The 10552-nt window shown below is 43.5% G+C and overlaps 1 pseudogene; it reads right to left on the bottom strand.

Annotated features, from left to right (window-relative positions):
• Positions 1 to 3830: 3830 nt before the first annotated feature.
• LOC136550776 (lysine-specific demethylase JMJ18-like) lies at positions 3831 to 7905 on the bottom strand (annotated as a pseudogene).
• Between the last annotated feature and the right edge of the window lie 2647 nt (positions 7906 to 10552).

The following is a 10552-nucleotide window of genomic DNA, read 5'->3' as shown; positions in this document are numbered from 1 at the left end:
TGCTACTCCTAAGTGGCTGCTGCTCTTACTCTACTACTACCATTCTACTGCTACACTTATGCATATCGACAAACTTGCTCATTAGCTTATAAGGAGCCGGCGACATACAAAGACTTCATATCGATTCTCAAGACGTATACATATCGACAATCCTCATTAGCTTATATGTTTGTATACATACTTGTAACGTTCACTTATGCATACTAACAAGTTGTATTTGCTAAAATAATTCGAACAGGGCATTTAGGTTCTATGTCACTCATCATCACGGAAGGCATGATCCAGCGAGGAAGGAAAAGCTGGCTATAAAAACACTATGTACGGTAAGTGTAACTTCTTCAGTACTCCGTTACATGGCTGTCAAAAGCATTACCTAACATTTTCATATGCAAAACACACAGTGCCCCCAAGCAGAGACCTGAGAGTGTACATTGTGGATACTATATATGTTCTATGATGAGTAACACCAGTGCCTATAGGAGACACCCCTTAAGGATAAGTTTGAACGTCTTCATTAGTAGTATAAAAACTTCATACATGGTATGAAATACTAAACCGAAACATGTTCTCTTGTAGTGGAGAGAAGAGAAAGGAATGAAAAAAAGACCCATACAAGGATGACCAACTCTTAGAGCTCGTCGGCGACCTTTGCAACTTCATATTGGACCAGATTGTACACGTCAAAGGCGCCTACCATGACCGAGAGTCTGACTTAGGTAGAAATCCTTAGTACCAACACCTTCGTGAGACTGAAAGGCTAGCTCTAGGACGTTGATAACAATGTGTATGGAATTTGTATATTAAATGATTGATTGTATATATCCTGATGAATTGGACTTGTAATTGTAGTTTATATAATACTATTGTGCTTGTAGTCGCGTTCGGAACGTTGGTCACGGGGCGTTCTGCAACGCGAACACGGTTCGGAACGTTGGTCGCGGGGCGTTCGACAACGCGGACCCTGGATGGAATACGCGGAAACAAACAGTTCTGGTCGAATTTGAATTGTAAATTTGAATTTTTTTTGCGGAAAAACGTACTGTAGGGGCGGTTCTAGATTGAACCGCCCCTACAAATCGATTTGTAGGGGCGGTTGGTGATTGAGGCCCCCCTACAAATCGATTTATAGGGGCGGTTGGTGATTGAGCCGCCCCTACAAATCGATTTGTAGAGGCGGCTCAATCACCGACCGCCCCTATAAATCGATTTGTAGGGGCGGCTGGCCAAACCGCCCCTACAAAGGGTTACCAGCCGCCCTAAAAATGCTTTTTGTAGTAGTGAACATTACAGCTAACCATGCGTAGACAGCAAATTAACTGAAGACTGAAAGACCCCCAAAACGCCTCTGGGGGTATATGTGTGTGCGTCCGTGCGTGCTTGTCAGTTACAACTAGAAGCAGTGAATCAAAAGCTTTGCGTTTTGCCTTGGGAAGTTGTTTCCTCTCCGCCAGCCACCAGGCGATTATTGAAGTTTGCTCGCACGGACATGGAGAGTCAACAGCTAGCATATGCGCAAGTAGCCAGGCGACGACATGCAAGTCTATACGCCTACAGCAGTTTCAATAAACATGTTTTGAGCTGTCACGTCAAGTAGTTGCATGGGTAACGCATTTTCAATAAAGGTGGGCTTGAAGATGAGGTGTCTTAGGAAAGCAAGTTTTAAGGTTGTTTTACTATACATATATATTTGGTTATGGATCAATTAAACTGACTTGCGCATCGTAAGTACTCCTACGTATATGTAGTAGTACATCACTGAAATCACTACACCAAAACACCACATCACTGTCAAACACTATGCTAAAAATTATATTTATCGATGGATGATTTGTCGCTAAAGATAACTCACAGACGATCTATCACTAATTCCTCATTTAACGATTCATTGTCTGTCGCTATAGGTAATCATATTTAACGTTGATCTGTCTGTCGCTAAAAACATTTATACCGTCGATCTGTCTGTCGCCAAAAAGAAGTGGCCCCCAACTAGCTCGGACACCCGGCTTACATTGAGCTCACGCGCCCGCTTACATTGAGTTCGCGCGTAAAATTTTTGCCTAGCCCACAAATACAGTGAGAAACCCTAATCTAGTTGGCGCCGCCTTTTTTCCCTCTCTACCGCGCTTTCCCAAATCCCGCTCGCCCCAAAACTCCCGCCCGCTCGGTCCCTCTCCCTCCCCGAAGCTGCTACGCCCGCCGCCCTCTACTCCCTCCCAAATCCGACCCGCCCCCAGAGCACATTGTGTCCATATTAATTCTTTTAGAGGCCAAGCAGTATACTAGGAATAATTTAGGCTTGTTTTTATCTCTCTAATAAATCAAGTTAACCATAAGGTGACTCGTGTAATGCTGAGTGATAGCGCAACTCTACATGAGTTCTACAATTTTGTTGTTGATAACTTTTTTATTTAAAATCAAATAGTGCATAAATGTTTATTCTTAAATAGGGCACTTAAGAAATAAATAAAAAAATTGATTTGGAAATAATCACAGATCATGGCACTTCTATGATGATTTTGTCAGATTCGTCATAGATATGCAAGAGTGACGCGACTTCTATGACGAACCGGTTTTCGTCATGAATTCATCATAAAACTGAAATTATAGCGAATTTAGCTCCTTCAGTGATAAAATTTATTCGTCATAGAAGTGGATATTTCTAGTAGTGTTTCAAGCCAGCGTCGAGCTCCGCAACGATGAGCCTTCATTCGTCCAAGCAGCAAGGTGATATTGCGCTGAAAAATGCATATTGCAAATGTATGTTTTAAGTGTTTAGGATGTTGTAGAGGTATGTTGCAAATATTGTATATAGATGTTGCAAAAGTAGATCGGGATGCTGCACATGTTGTAATGGCTATACACGTATGTTTCAAGTGTATGTCCCAAGTATTTCATCTCTTCTAGACGACCAGACGAATGCTGCAAGTGTTTTATCTCGATGTTGCAAAAGTAGATCTGGATGTTACATATACATGCATGTTGCAAGCATATCTTTCAAGTGTTTTTAGGTATTTCGTAAGTATGCTTCAAGTGTTTTTAAGTGTTTCGTACGTATGTTCTCGCAAGTGTTTCAGTCGCTTGTTTCAAGTGTTTTATCTGTCTTTTTTTAATGTTACAACTGTTGCATTTGGATATTTCAAAAATAGATCGGGTATTGCACATGGGATACGCATGAGAAGCGGCTGGCGACGCGGATGACGTTCGGGGCGGCATGGGCGGCGTCCGAGGGCAGCGCAGGCCCATTGCTGGGAAAAAAATTACATGCGGGTGGTCTGCATTGCTGCCCGTGCGGGCGTCCTATCTTCGCATGACGCTTGTCTCGCACCGCGCTATGTCTCCTGGACGGCTTGCAAGTCCACGTGCCTCGATTTCATTGGAAGTCCGCACCATGCCGGGTGCGGGCAGTCCGTACCTAACTTTTTTTCCCATTGCTGGTGCGCTCGCTCGCGAGCCCGATGCGCTGGACCCTCGCTCCCTCTCTGTGCGGGCAGCGTCCGAATGCTAGCGCCCGGATCTCATGCCCGGGTGCTAGCAAGTGCCTAACTATTGTTGTTTTGAGATAAATATTGTCGTAACTTGGGTTCTAAGATGGGCTTATGCATGCTGGGATTTCAGCATAGAAATGTGACATGAGTTGGGCTGGTCAGCATGTGCATGTGATGGGCTGCCCATAGTTTGTAATGGGCCATAAGGCCCAAAAATGGATAAAAAATTCTTAATCTCGACCAAATTAAAACAAAACAGGTTACATGTACGTTTGAGTGAAGTCAACCAATAGCTCCTTTGTAGCTATATATCATCAACTTTCTTGACCAATGGATCAATCAACCTGCAAACGACCACAATCTTTATTCATAGACAATAGTTACACACAAAAATAATGTGTAAGAGCCTAAGAGGTACATCATTGTTGTTGCTGATCAGATCGATGGTCAATCAAAAGTGCAATAATAAATCTTTTTGCCGGACAAAATCAGTATTTGATCATGCATAATTCATGGGTCACAAATTGTCAGCAACCTGAATCTCCTGTTCAGTTCATTCTTCCGAGCACTTCAGACTTGCGACGGTACGGTAGTGGCACGGTGTTCAGACTTGTGTTGATCATGAGCCGCCGTCATTGCAGTGCAGCGGCAGCCCCTCAGTCAGTAACTTCTAATCATGAGGTTGATGATGCATCGTGCGCTGGTCTCAACGCCGCAGATGTCGTGTGTGTGTGCTTTCGTGGCACGCCAGTGGTGCCGCCATGCTTGTACGGTAGTACTCATCCATGGCCCGCAGCAACAAGAGTATGAAGCTCCTCCATGCTATCCTTTGCCATGCTTTTCTTCTTTTATTCTGGAACTTACTGCATGGTGGATTTTTCAAGGTCATGCATGGTCACCAAATCCAGAAGCAAGAAATTGGCAATCGATCCCTGACGCTGATCCTGAAAATTCTGTCGTCTGTGCTTTGACATGAGCCCATCTTCCTGTGCTGCACCTGCACATAACCAGCCAGATGGGCAAACTAAGCCTAGGTGGTCCTGTGATCCTGCCCCCACCAACAAACTGCAGCCAGATCACCCTCCAGAGCTGCTACAAGAGTATTAAGCTCTTCCATGCTATATCGAAAGAACGCGGTTTTCCTGTCCATTCCGCATGAACAAAGAAGGTTTGTATGGTTTAAGCAAGCAAAGCGGTTAGGTCTGCACTGGCAACTGACAGCAGACAAGTGCAGATCATAGAAGCATGAAAAGCATCCCGGTCAGTGGAATCATAATCCTTGTCCATCTTCTTACTCTTCATAGGAGCATTCACCTCCCATGTAGCACCCTCCATCTTAACTCTTCTCTGAAATAAATGAATAGCAAAATATAAAATATGAGTATGTTATAAGTAATTCATTAAGAGACAGATAGAAAGTTCCAATGTTAGTGAATACTGATCGAGTTACTACCTTAATTGCACTTGTCAGGACTCCATCCTTTCCACATGTGTTCAGCCATCTGTATTCTCCCTTACCACTTTTGTGATTCATCCAAAGTTGTCTGGCAGCTTCTTTTGCAACCTTGAGTAATAGCTTGTCATGTGATATTGATGTCTTGCGATGCTGCTCTCTATAGAGCTCAACAGCACACTGTCCATGAGGCAGCCAATCCACAGGAGCGACGTTTACAGCCTCCGCACAGTTGAAACCACAGTTGAATCCTGAATGGTATGCTCTCGGTAGTGTCAGAACGAACTCGCCTGACTTCTGAACAGCACGGTAAACAGAAACTCCTTCTGATTTTAGAACAGATGGAGATAACTGTGTAACCTGCTCCAAGAAAAAACAGAATGAAAATGGATTAGAATGAGATATATACATATGTTCTCTTGCACGGAAGAGGTATTATATTCTTTCTCAGATATATAATTGAAAAACATTGTTTACAGGAATCGACAACCACCAAAACATCTCTGACAGCTCATTTGTCAATAGATCCTTAAAATTATATGATCAATACCAGGTAATAACACCAAGTACGGCATATTTCATGATAAAAAAGCACAATAATGTACTGTTTTTTATTTAATGCTTAATAGCTTTAGTGGCATTCGACTATGTTATGTGATTATGTCAGAACAAAATAAAGATGAACTTGGCAATAGGTCACTACTACATATATATAGCGATCTACCAGACACATAGCAGAAAAAAGTTGTTACCAGCTCATGAAGTAGATCAGGCTGTTCTTCAAACAGTTTGGGTAAGTTTTTTCTCATAGATTCTTCCAGCTTTACTGCCTCAATACCGGGAACACCATACCAAACTTTCGGTTCACCAAAATGCATGTAATTCAGAGAATAAAGAAAATGGTCTTCAACATGCTGCAGCAAAGTCATATAAAAAGATAAATTAGAATGTGCTCCATGAACAAAATTTTCATAAATCACTTAATTATGTATTTTTGTTCTAACCACCGAATACTGAAGAGCACCCGCACTAGATAATTTTTTTTTTTTGCAAAGTCAACCCTGATAGCTCTTTACTGAGTAAGGGATCCACATTTCATGAGCCAAATGTGGAAACAGATTAGCTAAGAATCTTACCCAGCAAAATGAAGAGAAGCACATTCCTACATAAAGCCATGGAACTACAACACCAGGTATATCCTCGTCTTCAAATGAGGTAACAGAGCCTGGCAGCCGTGGCAGAAAATTCAAGTTCCAACCAGACAAACCATATGGATCTTGCTCATTTCCATCCGAAGAAGTTACTTTAACAAAACCACTACCAAACGTTGCAGTGTCCAAATCAGCACCATAATCCACCTAGGCACAGGAAGTTTGACATATATAAGTGATAATTTGATACAATACATAAGAACATAACCTGCTTATAATCTACAGACATACCTCAACTTCATCAGTAGAGCCTACAACTATCCGCCAATATTCGCCCTCAATTTCCTCCACTGATGGTTCCCATATTTTTATGTGGTGTCTAATGTCAGAAATGGAAATTTCATCACTCCCATTCATTCCAAAATATTCCTGCTTGAACCCATCAGCATATTTCTGAAACTCCACTAACGTGAAATCAGACCCAGATTGAAAACCAAATTTCTCTTCGGAGTCCTCACTCGAACTAGGACGCCTGTGTGTCATCCCGAACCTCAGTCTCTTTCTTCTCTTTCTTTTCTGCTGAACTCGAGATTGTGTTGTTTTCTTTGTGGGCTCCCTGTTTTGAAGTTTGTCAACTTGTTGAACTCGAGTATTGAACTCTGTAGTTTCCCAGAAACTCTTCTCCTTCAGAGGACACGGAGGTTTCCAAGAAGATGGTGGGATAATACGACAAATTCCATATCTTTCTGCTTGCGGACGAATGCCAGCAATGCACCCGATTGGATCCTTAAATTCCTGTCAGAAAAAATATTATTCAAATGAAACTATAATGTTAAATTAACAAATTCATGACAGTTCTTGCAAGAAACATCAAGTTATCTAGTTTTCACATGTCCAACTTAACTAAACTTTCTGATAGTTTTTAACATACTACTGGACAAACTTTTAAAAGTTTGATTACACGAATCTAAAACATCAATAGAAAGAACAAAGGAGTACTATCTTATCAAGCATAACACATTGCAAAAATTTGCGCAGAGACAAGTAATCCACAGAGACAAACCTCTTCAGTTGGAGTGAAAACGGGAGCATTATCAATTTCAGGTATCTGTGATTCATCTGGACGCCACTTTCCACATGTCTACCCACGAAAAAATGAAGGAAAGTAGATAGGTTAGATGCATATAATAATCACACAGATATCTGTATCAACTGATTCAAATTATAGCATTTAGAAACACTGCAAATTGTTTCATCCCTTAATTAAGATCACATTATTATCTGATCTGCCTGGAAGTCCACCCATCCTAATCTCAACAGCACATGCAGCATCAAAATTTGTATCTCCGCAATGCAACCAGCACATAATAATAAATATACTACTCCGATCCTCTAATAATATAACCACACGAAAAATTGCATCCTGATTGATAGACACACGTGCGGTCGCTCATGTGGCAATATAACGAACACTTCTGGAGCATATATAAACAAGGAAGGAAACGAAGCAAGAATTAATGCATATGGGTATAAACAATGGCAGATGGATCTACGTGCATATCTGGTGGGCGACCGACCCGTACCTGCGAGGAGACGGCCATGGCGCTGGGCTCCGGCGAGGCTACCGCGCCGCCGCCGCCACAGCTCATACGCTTCTTCTTCTCGCTGTGCCGCGCAGGACCGGCCTCGGCGGATGAGGAAAGCATAGGCAAGATTTGGTAACGAAAAACAAGAGCTCGTGCTTGGTTTTACAGGAGGGATCGGATCGGAGGTAATAACGGCAATGCACATCGATCGTGTGGAGTGCACTCGGTGCGCGCGGTACGGTGCTCGGCATCGACCGACTCGGTCTAGCAAGCCGTGCGGGAGGCGGTGCCGTGTTTTTTTTTCTTTTCTTTTCTTGAGGAAACGGTGCCGTGCTGATGCCACAAATTAAACTCCAACCGTCCAACGCCTTCAGCCCAGCCCAGCCCAGCCCATGGAATTGATTAATCCCATGCATTCTACGGTTGGTACGTGACACCAGCGGGCCGGCTCCATTTTGTGACAGCAACAGCACCGGTCCAAGGCCCATTATATATGCATATACTATAGCAAACATGTTTGAGCTTTGCAACAGGATTTGTATCCTGCATGCCTCACATGTCCTATTACATCTCTTCTAAAAAAATGTACTATTACATCTTGAAATCAGACTCAGATCTGTATCATACTGAGATCTGCATTATTCTAATTCGTACGAGCATGTGCCGTGAGTTTGGTTCACGACAGGACATAAAATATCTTAACATCAAATTATTCAAACATGTTTGCCCGTTATGCACAAAAACATTACTGCTATTAGTTGCATACATACAAATGCTAAGTCAACTGACACAACTAAACCCTACACGCTAGGTCATCTCTCACCCACTCATATGATCATATCTCATGACTTGCTTCAGCATCGGCGACTTCGGAATGGGACCCTAAATGCTCTGATTCCTCTAGTTTGGGAGAAAAATAGCCGAAGAAATCGAAGAAGCAAGTGTATCAACTTCCGTATGAGGTTAGTGATCATCCGGATGCTGACTTGATCGTGTGATTAGTTCATATCTAGAAGCATAGTGAGGAGTGTGGTGTTTGTGATTCGATTTGTGTTGCTAGAACTATCGCTTTTGAGTCTTCTCATCCCTACATCTCTGCTCCCCTTCGTGGAGCGAAGCAGCTGCTCTCTGGTCCATGCTTGGTGGGGATACTAGGTCTTTTCTCACAGGTGGTCCAGACTCCTTCGTAGCCTCGGGACACCATGGATCAAAGACAATACTATCTGAACAGGGGGAGACAGATTTGGAGGAGGTCCTGGTCACCCTGGCTGGATTTGGAATAGCAGGGGAGGTGACAGGTATATAGGGGGATGTGGATATGGAATTAGGGGAATCAATGGTATAGAGAAAGGCACAATCCAAATAACAAGGTAGAGTAGGAAGATGTCCAAGAAAAGGGTGGAGAAACAGAGGACTGAGTCTAAATTTGAATCTGTGGAGAACGAAGGAACAGTCTACTACGAACACTATGAAAGGTCCTAATATGGTCAGAGGAGGGTGAATAGCCTATTTAAAAATCTACGAATCAACTAGAGCAATTTGATTAGTATGACAAATAGCGAAATGTAAACTTGCTCTAGCTCTACAAGGGTTGCAAGCCACCTATCCAACAATTTTAGTTGCAATGATTACTAGGCACACAACTTGCAATGTTACTACTCACTAAGAGCTCTCAATCTTGCTACTCTAAAGAGCTCCACTAGATGAACTTAAAATAACAAAGCAAGCTCTCAGTTCTAATTACACTAAAGAGCTTGCCACAACTAGTTTGCAAGAATATAAATAAGTGAGTAGGGTGATTATACCGCCGTATAGAGGAGTGAACCAATCACAAGATAAATACTAAATCAATCACGGGGAGAATACCAAAGGGCAAAAGACAACCAATTTTTCTCCTGAGGTTCACGTGCTTGCCGACACGCTAGTCCCCGTTGTGTCGACCAACACTTGGTGGTTCGACAGCTAAGAGGTGTTGCACGAACCTCGTCCACACAATTGGACACCGCAAGAACCTACCCACAAGTGAGGTAACTCAATGACACGAGCAATCCACTAGAGTTACCTTTCGGCTCTCCGCCGAGGAAGGCACAAAACCCCTCACAATCACCATGATCAGAGCCGAAGACAATCACCAACCTCCGCTCAACGATCCTCGCTGCTCCAAGCCATCTAGGTGGCAGCAACCACCAAGAGTAACAAGTGAATCCCGCAACGAAACTCGAATGCCAAGTGCCACTAGATGCAATCACTCAAGCAATGCGCTTGGATTCTCTCCCAATCTTACAATGATGATGAAACAATGATGGAGATGAGTGGGAGGGCTTTGGCTAAGCTTATAAGGTTGCTATGTCAATGCAAATGGCCAAGCTAGTGAGCTTGAGCCGGCCATAGAGCTTAAATAGAAGCCCCCACAAAATAGAGCCGTTGGGCTCCTCACTACTCTGAACACGGGCTGACTGAACGCTCCGGTCAGATTGACCGGACGCTAGACCACAGCGTTCGATCGCGCGATGCACGCCACGTGTCTCCTCTCTTCAAATACTGAGCGCCCAATCCCAATGGTTAAGTGATGACCGAACGCACTGCTGCGAAGTGACCGAACGCTGGACCTCAGCGTCCGGTCGTTTCCAGTAAGGTTCCATTCGCGTAAAATCATGATCGAACATGTCCGGTCATGCTCGACTGGACTCACCCAGCGTTCGGTCACTCAATGTCTCCTCTGTGCGCCACCACGTCAGCGTACGTCAGCATTGACTGGACGCACCCTGCCATCGTCCGGTCACTCTTCACGCCAGCGTCCGATCACAAGACCGAGACACGTGCTTACTGCTGCTACTGACTGGACGCAGGACCTCAGCGTCCGGTCACTGCACCACC

This window comes from Miscanthus floridulus, chromosome 4, assembly GCF_019320115.1.
Source record: "Miscanthus floridulus cultivar M001 chromosome 4, ASM1932011v1, whole genome shotgun sequence".
NCBI lineage: Eukaryota > Viridiplantae > Streptophyta > Magnoliopsida > Poales > Poaceae > Miscanthus > Miscanthus floridulus.
This window is presented reverse-complemented; position numbering and strand designations above follow the sequence as displayed.